This window comes from Trachypithecus francoisi, unplaced genomic scaffold, assembly GCF_009764315.1.
Source record: "Trachypithecus francoisi isolate TF-2019V2 unplaced genomic scaffold, Tfra_2.0 Lachesis_group17, whole genome shotgun sequence".
In the NCBI taxonomy this organism is placed as follows: Eukaryota; Metazoa; Chordata; class Mammalia; order Primates; family Cercopithecidae; genus Trachypithecus; species Trachypithecus francoisi.
This window is the reverse complement of record NW_022681462.1, coordinates 100,245,429-100,272,723: the sequence shown is the minus strand read 5'-3', so window position 1 is coordinate 100,272,723 and position 27,295 is coordinate 100,245,429. Positions and strand designations below refer to the sequence as shown.

Sequence of the window (27,295 nt, the reverse complement as noted above, 5' to 3'; positions counted from 1 at the left end):
GGTGCAAGTTTCTGCATTTGTCTCCTGAAAGACTTATTTTGGAGAAAGCCAGTCACAATGCAGGAAGCCTAAATCCCCTGATCCTGCCATGCTATGAGGAAGCCCAAGCTACTGTGTGGAAGAGCAGTACGGAGAGAGACCCAGCAACCGCAGTTGTTCCAGACATCTTAGTTGGGTGCCAGTCATATGAGAGAAGAAGTCATCTGGGACCCCGATCCAGACAAACTTTCAGATGAATTCTAGTTATTGTCACCATCTGACTGTAAGCACATGAGACTCCATGTCAGAACTGCCCAGCTGAGCTCAGCTGAGCCACAGAGCTATGAGACACACAATATGTTATTTTATATGACTAAGCCATATAGCATACAGCAATAGATAGCAGGACCAATGTTTCCCTCATATTTCAAACCCAAGGTTTGAGCGCTGTGTTGGAGTCAAGAGGCAAATGCATTTGCTCACTGAACAGAGAACGTTAATTCAGAATGAAGCAGAGTATAGCAGGAGGCAGCAGTGTCATACCGTGAAGGGTATCGGATGGCAGGAACTGGTACCATCTGGGCCGCCATCATTGCCCGAGGGACTAGACAAAACTGTTCCAAAACCACAGCTCTCCCACACCCTCCTAAGTTTGCACAAAGGTTCCCTATTGCCCAGGGAGCTTTCCTCTGAATGTCTGCCTGAAAACTTCGCACTCATCATTTAAGTTGTGACCTCAATGCTTCTTCCTCGAAGAAGCCTTCCTACCCTTTTCAGGCCTTTCCCCTGACTCGCATCTGACTTTCTTCCAAGCATCTTGTAGCTCAATCAGTTGCCCACCACCATCTTATGGGTGCCTGCCTGCCTCCTTAGCTCCTGTGCAGCGGGCCCCTCAGGGCAGGGATGGTACCTGTATTAGCCTCCTAGGCTGCAGTCAGAGAGAATCACAGACTGGGGAACTTCAACCCCAGAAAATTATTTTTTCACAATTCTGGAGCCCAGAAGTGGAAATGAAGGTCTGGGTAGGGTTGGATCCTTGTGAGGCTGTGAGGGAAGGGCCTTTCCAGGCTCTCTCCTGGACATGGAGATGGCTTTCTCCCTGTCTCTTCATACCATCCTCTCCCACTATGTGTGTTTCTGTCCAAATTGTCTTTTATTAAAAGGACGTTGGGCATATTGGATTAGGGCCCATCTTGGACCTCGATTTTAACTGAATTGCTCTGTAAAGACCCTGTTTTAAAACACAGTCCAATTCTGAGATATCAGGCCTTGGAATTCAAACATTTGGATTTCCTTGGGGTGGGGAGCCGCTCAGACCACAGCAGAGGCTTATTCTTCCCTGTGATCCCGACTCTCAGCCCTCAGAAGGAACTAACCCTGCTCACACCTCGATTTCTACCCTAGTCTCCAGAACTGTGAGAAAATCAATGTCTGCTGTTGAATCTTTCAGGCTATGGTTCTCTCTGACAGCAGCCTGGGAGACTAATACTGGTACCATCCCTGCCCTCAAGGCTCCCACTGTACGGGAGCTAACGATGCAGGCAGGATCCATAAGACAGCGGCAGGCACTCTTTAACTGTAAGAAGCTCGGTAGAAAGTCAGATGGAGGTCTCAGCAAGTAGATGCTCTAGGAGGGAAGAGGAGTAGGGAGGGAAGGCCACAAGGGAGAGGCAGGAGACAGAGGGTGGGAGAGAGAAAAAAGGGAAGAGGGGTGCGGACTCAGTGTGACTCAGCAGGAACGAAACCACCCGGTCAGAGTTTGCTGCAACTTTGGAAAGGCAGCTCCTAGAGTTCTCCGTATGTAATCTGAAAGAATAAGAAACAAACAAGATAATAACAGTATAGAGAAAAGAATGTTGGCAAGACATGAAAAGCAGTTTGGAGAGGAGAGTGAGTAGCAGAGCAGAGAGGAGGCAGGGAAGAGATGCTAAGAATGGGAACTGAAAGCTGCTGTCCCCAGCACACTGAGTGCAGGAATCACATAAAATGCCACCAGGGAAAGAGATGAAATCTAATCCTCCCACCTTGACTACCAGACTAGAAAGCATTAGGAGAATAAACGCACAAGAGAAAATAGAAAGAAAATAAGCGGACGGGGCTCTGACTCAAAATAACAGAATTTCCTATGAGCACCAAAATGGAAACACATCTATACAAACCTTCACAATTATATACATAGGAATATATGTAATCAGAGCACGAACACATTATGATATTCATTGTGATATTCATAGTAATCAGAGCGCGAACACATTGTGATATTCATAGCCGCATTTAATTTAAAATATCAAGGCCAAGCACGGTGATTCACACCTGTAATCCTGTAATCCCAACACTTTGGGAGGCCAAGGGGGGAGGATCACTTGAGCCCAGGAGTTTGAGACCAGCCTGGACAATATGGCAAGACCCCAGTCTCTATAAAACATACAAAAATTAGCCAGATGTGGTATTGCACACCTGTAGTCCCACTACTCAGGAGGCTGGAGTGGGAAGATCACTTGAGCCCGGGAGGTTGAGGCTGCAGGGAGCTGTGATCAGGCCAGTGCACTCCAGCATGGGCAACAGAGTGGGACCCCTGCCTCAAATAACAACAATAATAATAATATCCAGAAATATTCTTACATCACTGTGTCTAATTATTAGTAAAGAATGTAAATATTCAGACATGTAATGAACAAGATGGGGAAAACCCAGCTTCACCTCTGACTTTAATTCCAAGAGAGAAAAATTTTTATTTTACATCTAACAATCATGACCTAAATAGATGTTTTATAAACATAGCACCAAGTCAATATCTTGATCCCTACACCACCTTCTTCCAGAAATTATTTAGGTTGTTAAAAAAAATGCTTAGGAAAATATTCTGCGTGAGACATACAATCTCATACCACTTTGCAAAGGGCACGAGCATGCCCACCGACGTTTAAGCAACATGCACGTAGCTGTTCGCAAGTTGGTCTGCAACAGGCACTGTGGCTTCTTTATAAACAATATATTGTTTAACAAAACCCCCTAGTCCACTTAGAAAAGATCATTTTAAACCCAACAGTAGCCAATATAGAGAGCGTTTGGAAGTTTTCAACACTAACGTGCAAATAGACTCACTATTTTCTGAAAACAACACTCCTCCAGTTATCCCAGCGCTGGAGAATCAGGCACAGGATGGGATGGAGCACGCAGAGAAAATGTTCTCCCGGTGAAATGTAGGCCAGAAGTCAGGGGAGGTGGGGAGTGGGGAGAAGAGAGCGATGTGCTTAGAAATTCCCGGCTTCTCATTATTAAAGTGCTCTCAGCTCACCTGCTACATCCAAATCAAACTGGCGGGACTGGCGTCAGCGCCTGCAAATTGGTATTGTCTGAGCAGTGGGCAGCTGGAACCCCCTGAGCGTCTTCTCTTGTCAGGGATGAATCAATCATCTCGAAAGATGTCAGCATCTGCCCAAACCATTTTATATTAGAATAAATGGCAGATGGTGGTGTTTTTATATTTAATCAGTTCCACCAAATGCAGTTTCATCTCTTATAAAACGAAACCATCTGCAGCGTGTAGGTGCACAGATCTTGCTAAATGCCCACCATTGAGCCCTTTCCCTGAAAGGTAGAGCTAGACAGGAGAACATTTGCTGACATTAGGCACAATAAGCCCAGAAATCCTTTAAAATAAAGCCCCATGTTTTTAATAAATACTTGCATGTAATCACGCTAAATATTTCTGATTGATGTGCCCGCCATATGCAGTTTGAAACAGAGGTTTTTCTTTCATGCCCAGCATAGCTTTCAAACATTTCTGGAAGCCTCTCATTCTAAAATGCCTGAAAATATTCTCATAACAAAAATGGTCATTTTTTTTTTTTTTTTTTGCCTGTGAATCTTCTTTATGAGCATTTTATCTTTACTTTGACATGACTTCTTTCAGAGCAGATTGGCTATGGCTGCCACATAGTCAACTTCACACACACACACACACAAAACAACAATATAAAATATCATTAATACTTACATTTGTGTATCACCATTTGGGTGGGTTCTGACCAGATGTAAAATAAATAAATAAATAAGAGCTACTTATTTCAAAATGCTGGCAGATGGAACGATGGAACCCCTACTTTTTTGGCCACAGAAAGCAGCAAGCAATCTTACCATCAACAGGCCTTTCTGTGCTTTACTTCTCCTGGAAGGGGAAGCCAGGGTCAGCATAACGGGGTCCCAAGAGGGAGCTCTGTTCTCACCGTGAGTGCTGGCTGGGCCCCCTCTCCCCAGGATGCAGAAGGCTGCAAGGCTGGGTGATCCGGATGGAGGAAGCAGCGTGATTTTCCCGTCAGACTTACAGAGTCAACAGGTGAGATGCCATTCAACCTGACGACGTCCTTTTATTATTGTTTTGAACTTTGACCAGCTCCAGCCTCTCAGAACCCAAATTCCTGAGCTTGGTCTCCAGAGCTCTTCCGACCTGGCCCCTGCCTGCTTCACTCTCCAGCTCTGCTTCCTGAACTGCCCATCACAGACATGTTCAATATATGTTATATTATAAAACAGATGTCCCCCAAATCCCCCCCAAATGAATCTTCATCGATCTGAGCCTCAACATCTGTTTCCTATCAATAGGTGTCCCAGAACCTGCCGTGTGCCGTCTACTTCTGTTGAAGAAACAGTCTCTTACCCATTCACAGATGTTCCCATAGAAATTAGGACATAAAGTCTCTTAGAATATAATGCTAGAAAAGATAGGTATAATAGTGCCTACCTTAGCGGAGAAATCTTTATTGCCCCTGAAAAACTGATTTGCTCTCGAATATCAGATTGTTTCTCCCTTTGCCCTGGCTGCCAGGAACCTCAGAAATGAATGTGATGTCAAATCCGACTTCCTATTACCACCCTCACGTTTCACCCTCTGCTTCCTGCTTTATTCCCCGAAGTTTCTATTTCATCTTTGTTAAACGTAGCGAGTTCTCATTATTGCTACTCTTTAGGTTGGTTGATGTTCCATTTGCAGGTATATTATAAATGCATGTGTGACTGAGTATTTCAGATATAAAAAAGCCTCAGATGCTTTTGAAAATAGAATCATATAATAAAATTCAAAGTTTTAGATCTGATTTCTTTTAACCTGGGTATGTGTGTTATGAGAGTGGGGATGGGGGAGAGAAATTAAATTCATTCTCTTTTGATAGTGGCAGTGAGAGTGCCCTGATATGATTTCAGTGTGTGTCCCTTCTAAATCTCATGCTGAACAGTGACTCCCAATGTTGCAGGTGGGTCCTTATGAATGGCTCAGCACCATCCCCTTGGTGATGAGTGAGTTCTCGCTTAGTTCACGCGAGATCTGGTTGTTTAAAAGAGTGTGTCACTTCCTCCCCCACCCTCCGTCCTTGCTCCCATTCTCACCGTGTGATGTGTCTGCTCCCACTTCACCTTTTGCCATGAGTGGAAGCTTCCTGAGGCCTCATCAGAAGCAGATGCTGGCACCATGCTTTCTGTACACCCTGTAGAACCATGAGCCAATTAAACCTCTTTTCTTTATAAGTTACCTAAATGCCTCCAGTATTTCTTTAAAGTAATGCAAGAGCAGCCTCACACAGGCCGTCTTTAGGCACCGGGAATCTGTGCTGACTCCTGAGCATGAGCCCTGCAGCTCAGCAGGTGATCTTCTGCACACATTGAAGGGACGAGAAGGCAGCCAGGGATCAAACAAGCTGTGAGGGAAGAAATGTGGAACAGGGAGATAAAACTCCTTCCTACCGGGAAAACATTTTTGTTCAAACTAAATAGGGAAGGAAAGAAGGAAGGGAGAATGTTTGCGTTGGGAGGAACTGGTAAATGTTTAACTGATTGGATGGCAAACAGGTCTTCGAATTCACAGTGCCTGCTCTTTCTTCCTGGTGGACTCCGTTGCGACTTCTGCCCAGCATCCCTGCTTTCCACCTTCATCTGGTGAAAATCAGCCAGAGAATCTCATCTCATCGGCCACAGTCAAACGAGTGAACCTGTGCCCGGGACAGACCATTAGAATACTTCCCTGGAATCTGATGTAAGGATACTTGGAGGAAAGAGCTAATCTTTCTCTAAGAGTCCTCCCCTGGGGTGGGAGGCTGCTGCTGACTGCCATGTCTCTCGCTGCCTAAAGGAAGCCGATGTGTAGGCCAACATACAGAGAGAAGCTCAAACTCACGGAGTCTGAGTTTCTGTCAACTGCATCTGAAAGAATTCTGACTCGCATAGTCTCATTTTACAAGTCAGGGGAGAGAAGCCCAGACAGGCGAAGGAACTTCCTGTGGCCACTAGCAAGGGGTCTGGGGCTCCCAGCCTCGCTCAGGGCCATCCTAGCCGCACCATGCCACTCAGTTCCTCTGTGTGGGCTCGAGGTAACCAATGCCCTATGTTCAGAGTTCACTCCCAGGAAGAGGAAAGACTGCAATCTTCAAAGAGTTTCCTCTCAGTTCCCTTCATCCTTGTCCTTTCCCCTCCCTTATCCTAAATTCACAGGGAAGAAAAGAAACTACGTGACTATGTACACTCTGAAAAACTACCAAAATTGGGAACTCAGCCATTCCCCTGAGCCCTGCTCCCAGCTGGTACCAGTTAAGACGTTTCCATTTTTTTCAATAAGGAAGAACTTGCATTGTGAGATTCCACGTGTGTTTGAACAACGATTCATGTTTGTCTTAGCCTCCCTCCTGCTGAAGACCCCCAACTGCTTTGCAAAAATGATACTCCCCATTCTCTCCAGGGAAAAGAGGAAAACAGTGAGAAGGAAGCAGAAGTGTTCCTCCCAGGTCCTCTATCACAGCTGCACAGAGAAGTGGTGTCTTGATTCACACCATGTTGGAGGGAGCCTTGGGATCAACCCCTGACCTAAGCCTCATTTAGTGACCGTGTCAAGGGGTGAGTTACTTCCTGTCCTGAGCCCCCTTTTTTGTTCGCCCATAAAATGGAGATAATAGGAATGTGATCCAGTGAAATCCTGTATTCAGAGCACCTGACACAGGTCTTGGAACACTGCAGGTCCTGCGTTAATGTTAATTTCCTCCTCCTTCCTGTCTCTGCTGATGAGGAAAAAGTGTTTCCTGTGATACACTACTCTACCTGCTCCCAACTAAGCCACACAGAATTATCATATCTTCTCATACATAAATATACATCAGATGAATGGTGTAACATTATTAGCATAATGAATATTCTAATTATGGCTCTAACATTAAAGCTGGCACCAAACATTAATCTCTAGGGAATACCAATTGCCAAGGTTGTCATTACCAACCTGTGATGGGGGGCAGGGTAGAGAAGGGATTGAACTTGTGAAATCAAGGAGCCATTACATTTTTCAAAACACAGGAGGAAATCTATTATCATAGAGCAACCATACACATACACACACACACACCCCCCCACCACCACCCCATCACTCTGATATCATTTATTTTTATATCACGTTACTGAAATGACAGGACAGGTGAGTGCCGTAAATTTAACTAGTACCACTGATAGAAGATTTACAAAGGCTAGGAGCTAGCTAGGAAACTTCCCCATATTTCTCTAACAACAGCCCTAGGCAGGTTTTTAGCAGAAGAGTCCCATTTCCCACTTGGGAATCTGAGGTGCAGCGAGGTTAAGTCATAGTCATTGTAACCAAAACAAAAAGTAACACTTTTGAGTGTTTTTTATCAGCAACATTTCCAGAGTAATTTACACAAATTATAGTTGTTATCACCCCTGTTGTAGTCCATGATACAAACACTTAGCAGAAGTCATTTGGCTAAACTTTGATGGTGCTAGCATGAAGCAAATGTTGTCCTGGAAATGCTAAGAAGCACTTCCCAATGTCCTAGCTCACACAGGTTCATAGTCCAGAAGCTGTAATTCAAACCCAACTCTGGAATCTGGCAAAGTCTACAGTCTAGATCATCATTTCTGGCATTCAGCAATTAAAGTGACATGATTTCTTATGGGTTTCTAAGAAATAAAAGAAATATAGGTTCAGCTGGTTGCCTAACTGTACCAGAGTGCTGATCACAGAATTTCTGCTCAGCCAGGGCAAAGTCAGTCCCAGGCATTGTCAAGAACCAGACTTGAGTCAACAACTCAATTGAGAACAAATGAGGTCACAGCTTACAGTTTTAGAAGACAAGAATATAGGCGGAAGATTGTGCAGATGAGGCTAGGGTGCTAACACTTGGAAATGCACGCACGTCTCAGCCATCTCATCAGGAACATAGGCTTGGCTTTGTCTAGAGTTCAGGTTTAAAGCCCAGCTTGTCCACATCCTTGTTTTCTGTAATGCACCTGAGCCCACTCTTGGCCTCAGGAATCCAGGGGCAACTGAAGTCCAGAAGCCTAAGCCTTGAGTGGATATTGTACCTGCTCAGTTAAAGAAAGTATGTGTGCCTCCATCCACAGGCACCACGGGTGCCACACGCTGGGCCAAGTCTGTGTCCTGTGTGTGTTCAGCACTGGAGACCACGTGGGGCAGAGCATCCAAGAGCCAGTTCTTGGACCTCCTTTGGGGTTTCAAGTGCGAGCCTTCACAGCCACAGAAGCTACAATCATGTCTCTCTACACACTATGCCTTTGCTTTCCCCAAATCCCAATCAATCCTGCCATCAATGTGTCTATTGACTCAAGCACTCATGTGTTCATTATTCAGTGTGCATCCTTGACAGGTGGAGACGCTGACCCCGCCCCAGCTCTGGGAGTGAGCGTGCTAGCCTGGCGTCCTCTGGAGTTTGATGAGGGCCAGGCGTGATTAAAGCCCATTGGGATTAAGCCTGGACATTTGCTGCTGGGGGTTACATGGGGGCAGCCTGAAAACAAAGTCTCAGAGGAAGCCGAAGTCATGCGATGCAGAGAGCAAACAGGTCCGATGACGCCAACCAACCCAGCTCTCCGCTCCTGACTCCCTGGCACATTTCAGTAAGCAAAGCCAATAAAGTCCTTCCTCCATCCTTTTTTTTTTTTTTTTTTACTTTAAACCTGCTTGAATTCAGTTTCCTGTCATTGCTTCTGGAAGAATCCTGACATAAATCAGCCTTCAAGACCCAGCTCATGGCCCGCTTCCTCTGCAGAACTCTTCACTCGGTGAAAGGAGAAAGCAGCCCATGCCTGGCTCTATTGTGGATTGAGGGCTGTGCTACTATGTGTTTTCTCCTAATGCCTTCTCCATCAAATGCTGAGCTCCTGAACCAGGCAAGCCTCTCATTTTATTTTCTGGGAGTCCACAGGGCCTGAGAGTGCTGAGTAATAAATCCTCGGTAAACAGGACTTCCCACTTGTTTACTGTCTAGCATACGTTTAGCTGCTCTGCTTTCATTCAGTAGAATTTTTCCCAGAGCAATCCCTAACTGTCCCCTCACCATCTTTCAAAGGGAATATTCCACAAACTAGCCCTGTTCATGCGTTCAGTCAGTGGATATTTCCTTTCGTGTTTAGTATGTGCCGGACCTTGGTGCTGGGTACAGGTGGTGCAGGCATCAGTATGTCCTCGTGGCCTAGCTGGCAAACAAGTGTCCCTCAGTGAGAGAAAGGTCATGGCAAAGGATGAAGATGCTACGAGGACCCACAGGAGGAAGCACCACCTCTAATTTGATATGATCTGCCACGTGGCTGCTGATGCAGGACTGGAGATGGGATCTGGGTGTACAGACAGGTGGGGATGAAAGAGCTGATAACTTCAGGAAAAATTAGCATGCTGTTTGTATAAGGGAACATATATTGAAATCCATCTGCCATGGTCTCCACGGAGATTCTGCAATCTGAAATCAGTATAAAAATACAAGAAAAAATAAGCACTCACATGACATAATAAATAAATAGGTTTGGCAAATACTCACAGAATTGGCAATTTGTTACCAGAGGCCACAAACTCATGGCTCCCTTCAAATTTTAATTTAAAAACTTACAAATGCAGAGGAAAACATCTGCATTGTATTTCCAGAGGAATACAGCCCTATGACCTCAGAACCTTATATTCTCAGTTTCCCAGGGAACCAAATCAAAGGAATCCATCTTGATATGCCTCCTCTCTCTGAAATCTTATAGCAAATTCATTTGATGAATGCTTATAAAACCCTGTATATGCTAAGCAATACGTTAGATGATCACAATATAATGGTATATGTTCCCAGGACTTCTAGTCTGATGGCAGGTCGAATCAGGAAACATTCATTGATCACTTGCCATGCCCTGTGAACCTATGATCATTTCTATAGAATGCCACAGTCAGTGATGACAGCCTGATCATATTCTGACTGTGCATTGCTTTGCTGTGTATATTGCAATATTTGCCTAACACCTATGGCCTCTACTTTGGGGGAAAGGACCATACTGATCTTTTAGGGTCCTCTCAACCCCTCTCAGTCCAGACAGTGTGGCTGGGGCTGGCAAGCAGTCCTGACTCCTAGAAAGGATAGGGTGCCCAGGTCAAGGCAATGAGAACATTCCATCACTCTGTCCACAGCCACTGGGTCAAGGGAGAATGTGGCCCAATATGGGCCAAGTAGAGTCAGAGCATCAACCTTGAGAATGCTACAAACAGGAAACTGAAGATTGCTTTCCATTGGCTTACTGACCTGAGAGGACAGAAGCCTGAAGTCTCCTGGATCCACTATGTGGGGAGCATGCCCCTAAGTATGAAGCCAAGGGAAGGGGATAGATTCTGTCCCTATGATTTCAGTAACCCCTGCTCTAGTTCTGTTCACTGGAATCAGATGGATCTGCCCTGACACTTTTCAATTGCATGAACCAACAAATTCCCTCCTTTGGTTTAAGCTATAGAAAAGAATTGCTGTCGCTTGCAATCAAAACATCTTAATTAACACTGTGTTGAATCCACTCAACTCTGGGGTAATCAATTAAGGTGAGAGCCATGTATCTTTTCCTGTGTCCTCCGCTGGCCCTTGTCCAGTGCTCCCTGAAGAACCCATGCAGCGAGTGCACACTAGGAGGATGAACAACCCCGATTATAACTTTACAGGGTAATTCACACCATGTTCATGGAGCAGGACCCACACCCTGGTTCAAAGTGTTCTAGCAAACAGGTATCAGTGACTGAGTCTGGAGGCCATCATTAAAGTTGTTCTTAGCTTTGTGACTTCTCCCCAGGGCAAGCTGGCTCTGGGAAACTAATAGGTTCAGATGAAACTCACAGGAGACTGATTAAAGCAGATGGTAATTTACTAATAACCATAGTAGCTGCCAGTCACTGAACAGTTACCATGAGACAGACTCTAGGCTAGGCATTTACACATCTCATCTCTGTTGCTGTATTATAGGCTCAGGAAAGAAAAACAACATCCCTCATCCGTCTTCTCTTTCAGAAAGGGTCATGACAGCCAAGGACGGCTTTGTAAGCAGATGCCATCTGCTGATGCAGCCTAAGCAGCAGGTCCCTTACTTGCCGAGGCCCCTTCCACGGCCCTACGTGCTCTCCTTGGAGGGCATGGAAGGAAGGAAGGCAAGGAGGAGGAAGCGTGCAGCTCTACCCCAGCTTAGGGTCTTCCTCTTCACCCTGGTGATAGTCCTGAGCATGGGGCAGAGTCGGTAGGCTGCAGCGCCATCTCTACCCCACACCAGTGTCCAGCCCCTGCCTCCGACCCTAACAGGAAGAATCTGAACAAGCAACTGCTGTGGTCCTGCTCTGTGTTTGGAGGTATCACACCTAATCTCACTCTCAAGGGCCAACTCACCCCCAACAATGGCGGGGGTTGGAGGGCAGTGTGGTGCACGGACCTGGCTAAGCAGCACCAGCCACTGAGGCAATAGTATGACAGCTCGTGCCTAGTGAGACCCACAGGTAACAGTTGCTCAAGGTTGTCTCTGGGAAGCAGCTCTGCACAAGCGAGAAACGGCAGGGGCGGTCCCAGTGACCACAGTGAAGAATCCTGCGGGTGAAAGGGACTTCCCTAAACTACCGAGAATCCACAGCAAACTCCATCAGCCATCCCTGAAGGAAGACTGAATTCTTTCCTCTCACTCAAAAGAAAATAACACTACAAAACTGTTGTCATACAAAGAGGCAATCACAGGACATGAAGCCAAAAATCTGGAGAAAAAAGATATACTATAGAGGTGTGTTGGGCAGCTAACTAGCAATAGTGTGCTATTTGTGGGGGTTTCTGTCATGACAGTGATATTTGTCAACTTTTTAAATTTGTTGTGTTTTTCCCCCATTCTAAATAAATTTTAATGCCCATACCTCACTGTGCATTTAAAATCTGTACTTCTTTTTTTAAGAGGGCACCAAAAGCTGTATAAGCTTTCGACTCCACACAACCTGGATGTACCCTTGGCTTTGAGAAAACGGACATATCAAAAGATAACTCCCCATTCCCCAGCATGAGGCCTACATCTGTTTATTTATCAATAGAGATGCATCCCTTATTTTTAACCCTAAAGGGGGGAATACTTTTGACTACTTTGAATAACACTTAGGGTTTAGCCTAACAAGGTTGATGAAGGTGAGAAACACCAGTTCAGTACCTGGAATTCACCCCTGGGGCAGCCAGAGGCTGAGAACCCCTGACAGACAACCGGTGCAGAAGGGGAAGTGGAGTCGTCCAAAGAAAAGGTGAACCTAGTCCACGGTTGTACACAGGATCAGTGCTGAGGATGAGAACCCTCTTCCGGCTACAGCCAGCTGCTTAACTGCCAAGACAAACTTGGACTCCACCAAATCCAAAGCTATCGAGTGGTGGCCATTTCCAGGTTTCCCTCCTCCACATCCACCTGCAAACCCGCTATCACCCAAGCCTGCGTGGCTTTCTGCCCCTGATCTCCAACATCAGCCACTGGCCTGTCCTTTCTGCCACGTTTTCCATTTCCTCCTCCCACCCACAGCGTGGGAGGGAAGAAACTCCCAAACAGAAGCCACCTTAATCCTTCTGGCCTTCAAGTTTAATTCCATGCATCCTCTCCAGATAACCTCAGTCAGCACCCATCAGCTTCCCTAGGAATTGCCAAGTCTGAGCTCCTGCTTATAAACTCCTCCCTGGCCTGCAAGGGAGTGCTCTCTGTCCTGATCTTCCTGGTCTCCTCCCTCATTTGCCCAGGTGCCATCCAGTCCTCTTCTTGCACCAGCTGGACATGTCACCACCTCTCCCACCCCCTCATCAGGGTCTCGTATTGGGCCAAGAGTTGCCACACAGAATTTGAGTCCCTCTCACTGCCCCCACTCTCTGCTAGAAGTAAGCCCTAGACAGATGGATGCAAAAAATCAAGGACGCAGAAACACTCCATAGAAGTTGCTATAACTGAAATAATTCATTGATGATGCCTCAGGACAAGAGAATTAATAAAGCCATGGACTTAAAACAAAACAAAACAAAACAAAAAACAGTGAACTCTGCATGCTTGCAATGCAGTGGCCAACACAGGCCTGATGTCCCCTGGGAGAGGGCCAGGATTGGAGTCTGTTGGGATACCCTGGAGCTGGGCTCTCAACTCCTCTGGGAGGAGCTCCCCAGCAGATCCACCTGCTACAATAGCTCCTTGTGAGAGCAGATCGATGAGGGGGCCACTTGCTCAAGTGGGCAAGCAGCTGCCAAGTGTGTGATTTAAAGGATGCTATAAAGACAGTGTACCCCAAACATCTCCCTGCTATGCCCCCCAGAACACTCTGGCTGGGACGAAAGTCCCCATCATTGGAGCTGCAGGCACCCAGCCTTCTTAGTTACTGAGCAGATGATGCAGAGATGTCTCCACTGACTTTCGGTCCCCAGAGCCAGAGCCTAAATGCAGGTGAGAGGTAAAACAAGCACATTTCCTGCAAGGACAGGTGGGGCACACACAAAGAGGAGGGTCTCGCTCTGTTGCTCACTTCTGTTCCTTCCATTTTTCCCCTCTGCCATGCCACGTTCCAGACAGGATTTAAGGCAGCGCCAGACCTTTTCCAGGCTCCACCATCATGAGCATGTCCCAAGGGTCAGTATGAAGAATGCTGGACTGGTCCCTTCAGAAGGTGACTGAGACCCCGTGCCGAGGGAGCCAGAAGAGGCAGAAAGGACACAAGACCCACAGGGGCTGTGCTCAAAGCCAAAGACTAAGATGGCCCAGGGCATGCCAGGGAGGGGTTATGAGAACAAAGAGATGTTATTTTGCAAGTCTCATCCCATGCTTTCTGTATGAGCCACCGCTGCAGAAAACGGGCCGCCCCTTCTTATCTCCACTCTACCTCCTCAAACCAGCTCCTCCTTTGCCCCGGCAATTACTTCCCTGTATCTTCACTTTACACATCCAGTTTGTCTACTGCCCGGCAGTGATTGTTGAACAAGAAAGTTATGAAAGCCTTTTAATGATTTTAAAGACATATTAAAAATGATATAACGTGGAATCACCAAATATTTGCATTCATGGCGATACTATCATTTTGCAATATAAGAAGCATATATTTCATTTTTAAAAAAGAAAATTCTGTTAGGAGAATATAGCACTGAATAACTGTCAGCACTCCCCAGGGATTTGGAAATGAATAACATAGACCCTCTCTCTTTTTTCTAAAGAAACGTAGTAATTACGTTGCTGCTAAATGCAAACTATTCGATATACTATCTGGCCACTGAAATTCAACCAGGAGACGCTAAAAGTCACCTGCTCCCTTTTGGAAGGTCTATTACATTTCTACCTCTATAATGAGCAGACATGTAAATGTAAAAGAAAAAACAGTGTTGAGGCCGCAGTTATGTGAAGCTCCTCGTCCAAGCTCTTCAGGTAAGCAAATTACAGAAATCATTTTCCATCCAAGGGTTGAAGCTAATGCAATAAGCCCAAATCAAATATGACATGGAGAAATCACATATGCTGATGCTAGATAAACAAACTAGGCAAACTTTAACTTACCAAAGAACAAAGGGGTAAAATGCTATTGAAGGAAGGTTATGTCATTTCTGTGTTAAATATTGGATAAGGTACTCACAAGCAGTTCTTTACACAAGGCCACAGATTCACTTTTGCATATGATGCTATTCACATTGAAACATTTAAAATGATGTTGATACTTATTTCTGTAGTTTGTGTAATTACATTAAACTGTTGTACTTTCTAATTATGCTATTTTTAATTTTGATGCAATAATCATGTCAGTCAACCCAAAGATCCTAACTCAATTAACTGTACATAGAGAATAATCCTGAAAATTTTATCATTAAGATTTTGACATATGTAGCACCACCTGATGGTACAAAAGAGAGATGGGAATGGGCCTTAATATTTGAACCACAGAAAGGGAAATTATGTCTTATTATATTAATGTATATGTTTTAAAACACAAAATATTTTGAGAATTTTAGGATGGGGCATCAATTTAGAAATAGAAAGTTTTAAAGAGATTTTCATGTAAAATCTATCAAAATTATATTTATATAGAAAAAATATAACTGAGAATAAGAATTCACAAATCACATCATTATTTCTTCATATCAAAACATTGTATTTAATAATCTAAGTTATAAAGAATAACCCATATAACATTATGTATTTAACAAAAACCCTTGAAATGCCAAAAAAAAATGCCAATAGAGAATACCAAATATCACACATGTTGCAACATGACACTTCCCAAAATTTGGACTCTTCTATATTTAAAATACAAAGACTTAAAATATGATGGAGAATTCCAGTTTTACTATGAAGCAGAAAAAAGCTATTTTAACCCTCTTGCAAAACCAATCGGCAAGTTGTGACAAAACTCAGAAGCCTAGGCAACCCAAAATATAACATAGGAGGAAGAGAAGCTGAGTCTACACTCAAACACGAGAGAGGGTTCGAGGGCTACAGACTTTAGACAAGGGTTAGAGGGCAAAGGCCCCAAAGGAAGCGGGACACTCATAGAAGCAAATGAACCTCCCTTGTTGGGGACAGCAGGGAGAGGTGGGGAGTGGGTGGCTTCCATGGAAGCGGAAAAGGAAAGCAAGATGTGGTGAGCTAGATGGGAAATCTCTCAGACACACCATATATGCAGGAAGCAGACTGTGAGTGAGGCAGGAGGCAGAAGAAATCGTATTATGGGCAGGGTTGCATCTACACATTTCAGATGACTTTCAAAGTAAGGCTGGAAAGAATGCCCTCAAACAGGCCGTGTCCTGTGAAGAATTCCTGCTAACTCGTTCATGGCCCTGCCCTCCAGTGTGTAACTCTGCAATTAACTGGGCCAGAAATAATTTGCTTCATTCAAATATAATTATAAGCCAAAAAAAAAAAAAAAAAAAAAAAAAACAGCCAGCACCCAGATCAATTAAAAGAAAAAATACTGCAGGAAAAGAAGGAAATCTTGCATAAATGAAAAACAAACATCAACTAGAAAAATATTACTATGGAGAAGCTCAAAAGTGTGATCTATAACATATCACCATGTGTTTAAAAGAATTAAGCAAATCACCTTGACAGAATATGATCTCAAAGTAGCTGCGAGAACTCATGGAAACTATATTTCACCAACAACAGGTGATAAAACAAGTTGGTAGTACTTAGAAAAGATTAGGAAGAGAAATTAAAACCATCAGAGAAACAAAAGCCACACTGACAGCAGTTTTGAGGAATAGAGAAACTGGTAACCTGGCAAGACTTAGTAATCAAAAGATTGAGAAATGTAATCAATAAAAATAAAGTTAAAATAAGCAAAGGTTTAAAAGAGCCAGAGAGAAAATGAAAGATATCCAACATATGCCTAATTGGTATCTCCAAGATGAAACAGTTAAAATATGTTTATATTTATATATATCTAAATAGATACATTAAGAAAACTTTTCAAAAATAAAATGTTTTAAGCTACAGAATCAAAAAACATATCCCAGAGAAAATTGACAGTCAAAAAAAATTTTAAGAAATTGAAAACTAAGTATATTCTATAAAGTAATAAAACAACATTAAAACAAATACAAACTTTGAAAATTGTTGAAAGAAATACACAGATAAGAAAATATTAGGCCACAAAGAAAACCTCAATTAATTCCTCAAATTAGAAATAATAAAATGTCCTGATCACAACGAACAAAACTAGAAATTAGTAATAAAACTAAAACATAAAACTAACAAACAAATTCCTGCCACTTGGAAACTTAAAGGCTTTTTCTCAATTCATACTTAAATAAGAAATCAAAACTGAAATTTGTTATAATTAGAAAATAGCAAAAATTAAAATGCTATTCAGTAGAACCAATGGGTTACAGCTACAGTGGAACTTAGAGAAACACCCATAACCTCAAATACATGTGTTAATAAACAGAAAAAACTAAAAATATTTGAACAGATCATCCAAAGGAAAATAATAGAAATAGATCAAGTCAAGTCAAGAATAACAGCAGGAATGAATTAGTAAGCATTAAATATGAAATTAATTAGGAAACTAAAAACTGATAATAATGATAAATCCAAGAGCTATAAATAAGTGAATACATTTAGATATAAGTTAATTATTTTCTAACTTAATTTTAACAAATAAAAAATACACAAATAAACACTGCAAGACATGATAAAGGGAGAAATTTTAGGATTCATAAGAGACCACTTTACTGAATTCTCTGTAACTCTAAGAATCTGAGTAGGTGAAATTATTTTCTAGAAAAGATAAATCATCAAAACTTTCATCAAAAAATTTAGGAATTCTAAGTAGACCAGTTACTCTAGAAGAAATAGAATTGTGTAAGTGCTAATTCCTCCCCTAGAGCAGTGAGTTGAGATAGCTTGACAGGAGAATTCTATCAAACCTTTAAAAAACAGAAGTCTCCAGCATACTTTCGAACTCTTCTAGATGGTGAAAAAATTAAAAAGACTCTTAATTTTTTTTTTTTTTTTTTTGAGACAGGGTCTTGCTCTGCCGCCCAGGCTGGAGTGCAGTGGCGTGATCACGGCTCACTGCAACCTCCGCTTCCCAGGTTCAAGTGATTCTCGTGCCTCAGCCTCCCAAGTAGCTGGGATTACAGGTGCCCGCTACCACGCCTGGCTAATTTTTTTTCTTTTTTTTTTTTGAGACAGGGTCTTGCTCTGCTGCCCAGGCTGTCATGCAGTGGGGCAATCACGGCTCACTGCAGTAGCCTCCACCTTCCAGGCTTAAGCAATACCCTGACCTCAGCCTCCCAAGCAGCTGGGACTGCAGGAACATGTCACCACCACAGCTAATTTTTTGGATGTTTTGTAGATACGTGTTGCTCAGGCTGGTCTTGAACTCCTGAGCTCAGTGATCCACCTCAGCTTCACAAAGTGCCGGGATTGCGCATGAGCCACTGTGCCCAGCCTCCATTCTTTTTAAAGCCAGCATTATATTGATGAACAACAACAAAAAGGACCCAAAACAAGAAAATCTCATTTTAGAAGAACAATGAAAAACCCTTAACAAAAATATTAAAAGAACAATACATGGCAACCAAGCAATATAAATTTCAGAATATAAGAATTATTAAATATCACTGAATCTATTAATATAAATCATTATATCAAAAGAAAAACCAAAAGATCATCTCCATATGTGATGGAAAAGGCATTTCACATAAGTCAACATCCATTTTTATTAATTATTCTTAAATATGGTAATAGGTAGATGATTCCTCAATTGGATATAAAAATATAACATTTATTTTAAAATGCCAATTAAATATGTGTTTGTGTATATTTAGTTTGTGTGGGTGTGTGTTATCTAAAAGTCAGACTGTCTAATAGAGGAAAGCTAGAAGCTTCCAATTTAGTCAAGAAAAAGATAAGAAAGCTCATGATCACAACTACTGACTCTGTTTCACAGGTATTTGGTCATCCAACTAATAAGAAAAATACATATGAAGTATAAAACTTGGAAAAAGGAATTCAGATTATATGGAAAATGTTCTTGGAAAATAAAAGGAAATCATTGAAAAACTATCAGGAACAGTAAATAATTTAGTAAGATAGCTGTATGCAAATTTTATATAAAGAAATCAAACACTTTTCCAACTCATGATCAGATTGATGAAATTCAATATGCTGCTGTAGACCAAGTTCATATTGAACTTCAGCATATAATTTAAAGTGAAAATAGCAAAGCACTTAAGTATTTACACATAGTAAATTTCTGGCTGGGAGCAGTGGTTCACGCCTGTTATCCCAGCACTTTGGGAGGCCAAGGCGGGTGGATCACTTGAGGTCTGACGTTCACAACCAGCCTGGCCAACATGGTGAAACCCCATCTCTACTAAAAATACAGAAAATTAGCTGGGCATGGTGGCGGGTGCCTGTGGTCCCAGCTACACGGGAGGCTGAGGCAGGAGAATAATTTCAGCCCAGGAGGTAGAGGTTGCAGTGAGCCAAGATCATACCAATGCACTCCAACCTGGGTGACAGAGTAAGACTCAGTTTCAAATAAATAAATACATTTGTGCCCTCCCCAGCAAAAAATAAAAAATAACCTATGTAGACACATAAGCTTACATATGCATAAAATATCTATAGAAGGAAACTCCTCACACCGGTTGCCTCTAAGGAAGGGAATGGGATAAGGAAGGGAGGCCGTCTTTTCTGTGTACTCTCTTTATACTTTTGAGTGTTGTATCATATGCATATAAGAACGGTCCAAAATATAAATAAAATATATTTTGACCAATATGAAGGAAATATATATTTACTGGCAGTGTTTCTCATTCCACAGTTAGTTCTTAAGGATTCTTATCTTTGGAGCCTTAAAATATTCCTAAAAATTCTGGGTCTCAAAATTCCTATCTTGGAAACTGTTGAGAAAAACAATACCTATTCTAATCATGATTCTCTTATAACATTTAAAGTTGTTTTAAATTAAAAGCATAGCCTTATATCTTTTTACGTTGCTTTTAACCACAGAGCATCTTAGCATCATTATAGTGTGATTGTGTTATCCACTGTGTGGCATTTCACCTTCCTCAGAATGGAGGGAGGGAGGCAGTGGGTCAAAACAATGTGAGTCTGCATGGGACCTGTCACCCAGGTCACCAGGACACAAGCCTCAGTGCTGGCACCGACAAGCTGGTGACCCTGAGCAAACTCTTAACCAAAGTCCCCATCTGTAAAATAAGGATGATCATAGCCTCCCTCTCAAAAGGCCGTTGTGAGGACATTGAGTGAACTCCATCTAACAGAACACTGCACAAGTTACCAGCCCGTGGTAAATGGTATAGATGTGCAGCTAGGATGGTTTTTCAGAGTTGGGGTCTCAGCTCAGTTCTTTTGGAAAGTGGTGTGCCCTCTTAGATGGCCCTGCTGAGGAAGATAAGCCCACGCCACTTGACTCTTTCAGTCCTAATTCCCCGTTTGTGGTTTCTTTGTGTGGGTAGGTGAGAAGTCTGAAAAGCAAGAAATGCGTGCCCTACTTCTGAGTGTGGCGCAAAGGGTACCCACAGCTTGTGGGCTCCTCCTATTTTAAAATGTTCATTCTCAAAAACAAAAACCACTGCTTTTTTCTGTTGGGTCAGCGAGGCAGTGGATCACTTAGCAAAATTATTTTTCACTTTAGAAGAATCATGCTGATTTGTATACAAAGAAAAATAGGCTTTGACAATGCAGAGTAAACTTTACTAGAGATTGTAAAAAGGTCATCCTTATACCCAGGATAGCCATTAAATTGCAAACTACAATTACATTTTCTTCTACTACTAATTGTTTAGTGTTAAAAAGGGATCAAGGACATAAAAATTTAAGCGTTAACCGATTCTTCCTCAAACACGAACTTAGCCTCTGTTCTGTGCCAGGCAATAGTGCTAACTATTGAGTCTGGAAAACAATACCAGAATTTATTCTTTTGAGCAGTTCAGCCTAGTGCCTCCTCTAATGTGCCATGATAATCAATGTTTTAAGATATCAATTAAAGAAGGTTTAATTTTGTATCATATTTACATTTTGGAAAACGTACCTTACTCAGATATTGTCTTTCCAAAACCTGGTTTCTCTCTGCCTAGCTGAAACACCCTTTTCTCCTTTTCGCCTAAAGAACAAACCACTCAAAAGTAGGTCAAATATCTTCTCCTTCAGACACTTGTCCCAATACCCCTCCATGCCCCCATCAACTCCACTAGGTTGGTTGGTACAGGGCCTAGGCTCTCTGGGGTATCCTTGTCATAGCCCTGAACATGCTCTGTTACCAGAGTCTCTCTTTCCTGAGAAGCCCCAGGCCCTTGGGGGAGTAGATTCCATTGTCCTCATCACTATATTCTCAGCACCAATTACAATGCCTGGACTACAACAGGTACTTCATAAACGGTTGATGAAGGAATGAATGAGCAGTTCCAGAAACATTCCAGCTCTCCCTTTACCCGCCTGGCTCAACCTCAGCTTCCCCCTGGGATTTCTATGGCATGGCCGCTGTCTTAGCTAAAATCCACTGAGCACTGCCCACAGGTAATATAGCCTACCAGCACCTATATGCAAATCTAGAACATACTGACAATCGGTAGGCCATCTTTAGGTCATATCACTCTAATAGATTCACATGATGATCTATAATTTGAGTAGAAACAGAACATTTGGAATTCAGTGAAAATCATTTGTTTTGGGGCAAAAAGGATAAAAATATCCAAGAATACCCAAATCGATAATAATAGCATGCAGATGCTCTTTGTCATGAACTTTACTGTCAGCGCACTGTTAGGAATTCCCTTCCGTCCTTGAAAGAATAGACTTCGAATTCAACCTGAAACCCCAAAGTACACAAATGCAAAACCGCACCCACGATGGGTACAAAATCATCACCAAACCAAAAACAGGTAGTAGCTTACAAGATGACAGTCTGTCTCAGTCATTCTAGGCAAAGCCTCTCATGCATGGTTCTCTGAGCCTTTTGCATCTCTTCCCTTCTGTTGGTTCTTGGGCATTTTTCGACTCTCCTGATCATTTCAGTACCAGCAGGAGGGTAGGAGAGGCAAATAGAGATGATATCATAATCCTCTTTCTTTCCCCCTCATGGTATTTATGATAAAAGGCTTGAGGGAAAAGAGAGCTAAATTTAAGAGCTGAAATGAGGGCTTTGAATAACCCTAGGGTTTTGATTATTCATGGCAATGGCTCTCTCCTGTTTTCACAGACATTTGATTCAAATCAACAAGTGCATCCCGAGAATCTATTCTTTCCCAAACAAAGTGCTAGGCATTTTGAGAAAGATATGAGAACCAAAGATTTCAGCTCTGCTCTCAGGAAGGTTTTCACCTCTTGAGCAGTATAAGGTTTACATATGTGAAATAACCATGAGCCATTAAGACAGTAAGGCAATCAAAGATCCAAATAAATAGAACAAATACACATATGATGGAAATTCCCAGCATCAGTTGAACTGGCTCTTCTCTCTCATCCCCAGCTACACATTGGCTGATGAGAATTGGCCTAGAATCTTGTCTCCCTCTTTTATAATCTATTAACACAAAGAGCAGCAACATACCAAAGTTCAAATATGGTAACAAAAATGAAGACAATGCAAGATTTTTTACTAACAAAGATACCCTGAGAGCCTGGCCACCAGGTCATGCCAACAGCTAAATAAATTATTTTTTTTTTTGGTCTCTAGCTCTGAAGCTTTTCACTCAGGATTCCAACAAACCACTCTCCCTGGTGACCTGAAGATCCAAACAGTCACTATCTCATCCCTGCCCACTAAAGAACACCACACAAGAGCACTTGTTCTACAGTGGGGGTCAAATAGTCAGCGGGAATGCTTTGTTCAAATTTGGAATCTAATTCTGTGATATTCGTAGATTATAATACATTGCAATTTTTTTTCATTCTCTTTGCATGTAAATTAATCTGCTGCACTGAAACTACTACTTAAAACAAAGGGGTTTGATTTATAGTCAGTTTCTCCCTCATAAATCACACCTGCAGCATGGTGCTCAGGGCCCGCCAGGCTGTGCCAGCATTTACCTTTTATAAATGATTTGAGGTGACCTCCCATTGTGAAGAAGCCTGATACAATCCCATTCCCCCTTCCCACATTCGCTTTTCCTTGGCTGGTTATTCCCACAGGGACTTCAGACCCTGTGTTTGCAAGCATGCCAGTTGTGTTCTGTTTTGTTTTATTTTTTACATTAAGGAGTGTGAAAATTAAAATCTATGGCTTTGCCCCCCTGTATTTGGTGTCTATAGAAATACAGCTGTGCCTCTTTTCCCCTCCCTTGTAACCACCATTCCTTTCAGCGTCCCATCTGGGTCACTTTTAGAGTCAGAAGTCGGACCTTTCAAGAGCCTAGAGTGCGAGGGGGCAGCCAGCTTTCTCATTTGGCAGAGGAAGCTGGCTAATAACCACAGGAGTTCCCTATGAAGTGTTCTGTTAGGGGAGAAATGCTCAAGTCCATCATTTCCCGTGCATCTGGCTTCCCTGCCACTTACAGAGACCTACAGGAAGCCAGGCAGAAGGCATGTCAAGGAAGCAGGGACTCAGGATACCAGCCATGCCTGGGAGAGCTAAAATCAGCCCTCACCAGACCCTTTGCTGATGGAGTTAGGCAGTGTCAGGAGAGAAAAGGGTGACAACATGTTCTTAAAGCCCAAAGTAGTGACAGCAGGTCCCTGAGCCCAGATCTGAAAAATTATTTATCTTTTCTGAAGTCTTGAGATGTTAAAGGCTCCTAGCACAATACGCACAGCAGAGCTGGTAGCATCCCCTGTACACATTTCCCTGTTGTTAATGGCTGTTATAATGGCAATGGTATTGTTACAAGAAAAACTTTAGATACATTAATTCAACAGAGTTTGAGCAAAGAACAATTCTTGAATTGGGCAGCACTTGGAACCAGAAGAGAGGTGCAGAGAGCTGTCTGCTCTGCAAGTGCACAGGCAGCATGTATGGACAGAAAACAGAAGTGTGGTGCAGAAACTGCCTGACTGATTACAGGCAGCCTTTGCCATATTTGAACTGGGACTGACTGAAGCTCCGCTGCTGTGATTGGCTGAGACTCAGTTATGACACAAAAGTATACTTCAAAGGTGGGCTTTCAGTTAGTTACATACTAAGTTAGGTTGCAATTTGTTACCTAAGGACTCTAGGTACGGAGGCCTCCTCAGGCCAAATTTTGCTTAATTTAACGGTGTCATTATTGATAAAAGTGAGGGGTACGCAGCTTTACCTTCCTGGTAAAGGGGATGGGAGCCTCTGGTCGGCCTCCACTGGATCACCTCAGGCAAGCCACACGACCTCTGCAGGCATCACTTTATTTTCTAGCGCAGTGAGGCATAGGGGCCATGTTTTATTACTTCTAGCTGTAAAGTTAAATTATTCTGAGATTTATGCAGTCAGGGAAGATTGATGTTTATCAGTCTAAGTTTATCAAACTTAGGAAGTGTTTCCTAAGAAAACACTTCCCAAAAAATTCGGTATAAGAACCAGTTAAGTGTTACCTGGTGGGAAACATTTGGGACACACTAGGTTTCCTTATGGTAGGACTTCTCAGAACCTTTTTTGGATCTCCTTTTTTTATTGTTTTCTTTATTTTATAGGATTATTTCACTTATAAAAAATACATGCCCCTTATAAACAACACAGAGGTTAATTAAATATTGATAACCTTACCTTTGTTACTCCAATAGCAGCCCCAGAGGTAAACAACACTAGGGTTCGGTGAGTCTGCATCTTCCCAAAATCTCAGGTCCACCAGGACTCTCTAGGAGAAGGATGGAGCAAGAAACACTCCCCAAATTGTTTGACCATTGTACCCTTTTTCACATAGTATCTCACAGGTCTATGTCTTGTTCTGGTTTACATACTAAGGGAAATCTTGAAATAAAGCTAAGGATTGCTTTTGAGGGAATAAGATTCTTTTACCAAATCTATAAGAAATCCACACAGGTAAGAGGTCAACAAAAATAACACTATTTAGACCCCAGATCACAGGATCCATTCATTCTTTTTTTTTATTTATGTATTTATTTTGAGACAGAGTATTGCTCTGTTGCCCAAGGTGGAGTGCAGTGGCACAATCTCAGTTCACTGCAACCTCCACCTCCTGGGTCCCAGCGATTCTTCTGACTCAGCCTCCCAAGTAGCTGGGATTACAGGTGTGCATCACCACACCCACCTAATTTTTGTATATTTTGTCAAGACGTGGGTTTCAACCTGATGGCCAGGCTGGTCTTGAACTCCTGACCTCAAGTGATCCACCTACCTCAGCCTCCCAAATTACTGAAATCACAGGTGAGAACCACAGCACCCGGCTGATCCATTCATTTTTTAATAAGATTTGGGAGATAAATCACCGAGATGCTACAAATAGCTTCTCTGAAGGAGGCTCTCAGACCTGGTGTCAGGGTTCCTCCCAATTTGGGCTATCACTTACCCTGTGTGTCCTCAGGTTCTCCAAGCATCAGGGATGGAAGATGGTGGGACTCAAAACCACCCCTGCCACATACACAAAGGCTGGCAGAGGCGGACACTGTGATCATTAGGTTCCCAGCTCCAGCAGCACCTGGCACATAGCAGGTCCTTGGCAAGCACTGTTGAATTTGTGGAGGAATAAATACAACACTCATTAAGAAAATGAGAAAACAGCTAACACAAACGTAAGGCCCATCACCTTGCCTGGCCACTGGTCAGAGCCTCTGTTCTCCAGCTTGTAATATTTTACTTAATCAACACACACACAAAAAAAACTCTGAATTCAGCAGTACTATTCCTGTCGTGCTGAGGGCTCAAGTTTGCATGACTCAAAGTCCAAAATCTTGGTTCTGTAGCCTCTGATTACAAGCCAAGTGATCACACTCCACCATAGCTGCCTCTATCCTTCCTTCCTTCAAGTCCTGCAGTCTAATCCTTAGGGATTGTGGATTGGGCACGACAGAGTGCAAGACAGCTGGATGCAGGAAGCATACCTGAGGTCTGGGCAGATTGAAGGGTAACTGTGCGGTCTTTAGCCTAAGTGAGCTCTCACAGTTTTCACTCTATCGGCGCTCCCATGGCATTGTCTATATCATCCTATCTTCTATCCAACCTTCAGTCTGTTCTCAAATGAAAGTGATTCCATTATAGTGGTAACCTTGGACATTTTCCAAACATAAATAGCAACATGAACATGTCATAACCAAAAACACAGGGAAAATATTACTACTACTGTGGGTCTTCCCAGGTCACAGACCGAACTTGATTAAGTACTGAAATACAAAATGTCCACGCTGGCCTCTAAACCATAGATCATTGAGATGCACTATCATTTATTCACTGAACATGTACTACAGGACGTATCTGTGCCCAATCCTGAGTGAGACACCAGAGATACAAAGGTGAATAGGACAGGTGCCCTGTCTTCCCGGTAGTCACAGGCTGGAGAGGAGGCCAAACCTGCATTCAAACCATCACAGCACAGTGAGTACCTAATAGTGGAGGAATTAAACCCAGGTGTAGACCAAAAAAAAAAAATCAAACAACAACAAAACATTTGCAATAAAATCCAGGAAAAAAATGAAAATATTTTTAGAGTGAACCCTAGGAACTGTATTTTAGGCCCAACTATAAAACCTGCTCTGGTTTAGTTTCTGTAGACTTACAAGTTTCCATGGTCCACACCCAAATTTGCACAGAAGAGATTCAATACCTGTGAGGTTCCAGTGGATTTCAAAATGCACTCACCTCTTGGTAGTGAAACAAAAGCTTATTCTTTTGAAGAATATCTCATGATATATACGGAGAAGATTCCAAATATCCAAGATTAGAGTGACAGATTAAATATTTGGTTTTGGAGCAGTACAAAGAACATAAGCTCTGCATTACAGAATATTGTGTGGTCAATGCAAACCAGGCTAATTTATACAGCAAGATCATTTAACTGGATTTAAAGCATTTTTACACTTTATAATATTGTAAGGGGCAGACTCTGGGAGGGACATGCACATTTCACACTAGAAGTAGCAGCCTGCAGAAATTGCAGACAAGCACATGTTTTAGAAACTTTGTGTAGTAGTGACTGTTCCCCATTAACCCACGTTCATCTTTGTCTACTGGCCATTTTCATTCTTAGTTGTTCGCTTTGATTCAACCAATATTTTTATGGGTAGAAACATTTAGGCACAAAGTTCTTCTAAAGTAAAACTTTTCTACAAAATTTATAATGACTTGTATCTTTAGCTCACCTGATTTTTCTAATTATTCAAGGATTCTAAAATTCATGTGTATCATGAGAAAATTTTTTATCTTCCCTGGGGGATAAAAAATATTATGTAAAAGAAAGTCTTTCAGTGCAATGATGAGTAAAGGAAAACAGGCCAAATCCAAGAACCTATGAATATAAGCCGGAGCCTGTTTTCATAGAACACTTTTCGTTCCATTTTTCCACTAATAATGGAAATGTACTGTTCTAGAATTTCTAACTTTAGGGATAAGAACTAATGCCTGTGTCTAAAACACCAGTGAAGAGCCTTATGGTGG

The 27,295-nt window shown here is 42.6% G+C and overlaps 1 long non-coding RNA gene across 1 annotated transcript in view; it reads right to left on the bottom strand.

Annotated features, from left to right (window-relative positions):
• Positions 1–27,295, bottom strand: part of LOC117062766 — an 85,638-nt gene that overhangs the window by 16,521 nt on the left and 41,822 nt on the right. The window contains exons 3-4 of the long non-coding RNA XR_004428571.1: positions 25,215–25,371; positions 24,452–24,542 (exon numbers count right to left, since the gene is read on the bottom strand). This is a non-coding gene — a long non-coding RNA (uncharacterized LOC117062766). The remainder of the gene's footprint in view (positions 1–24,451; positions 24,543–25,214; positions 25,372–27,295) is intronic.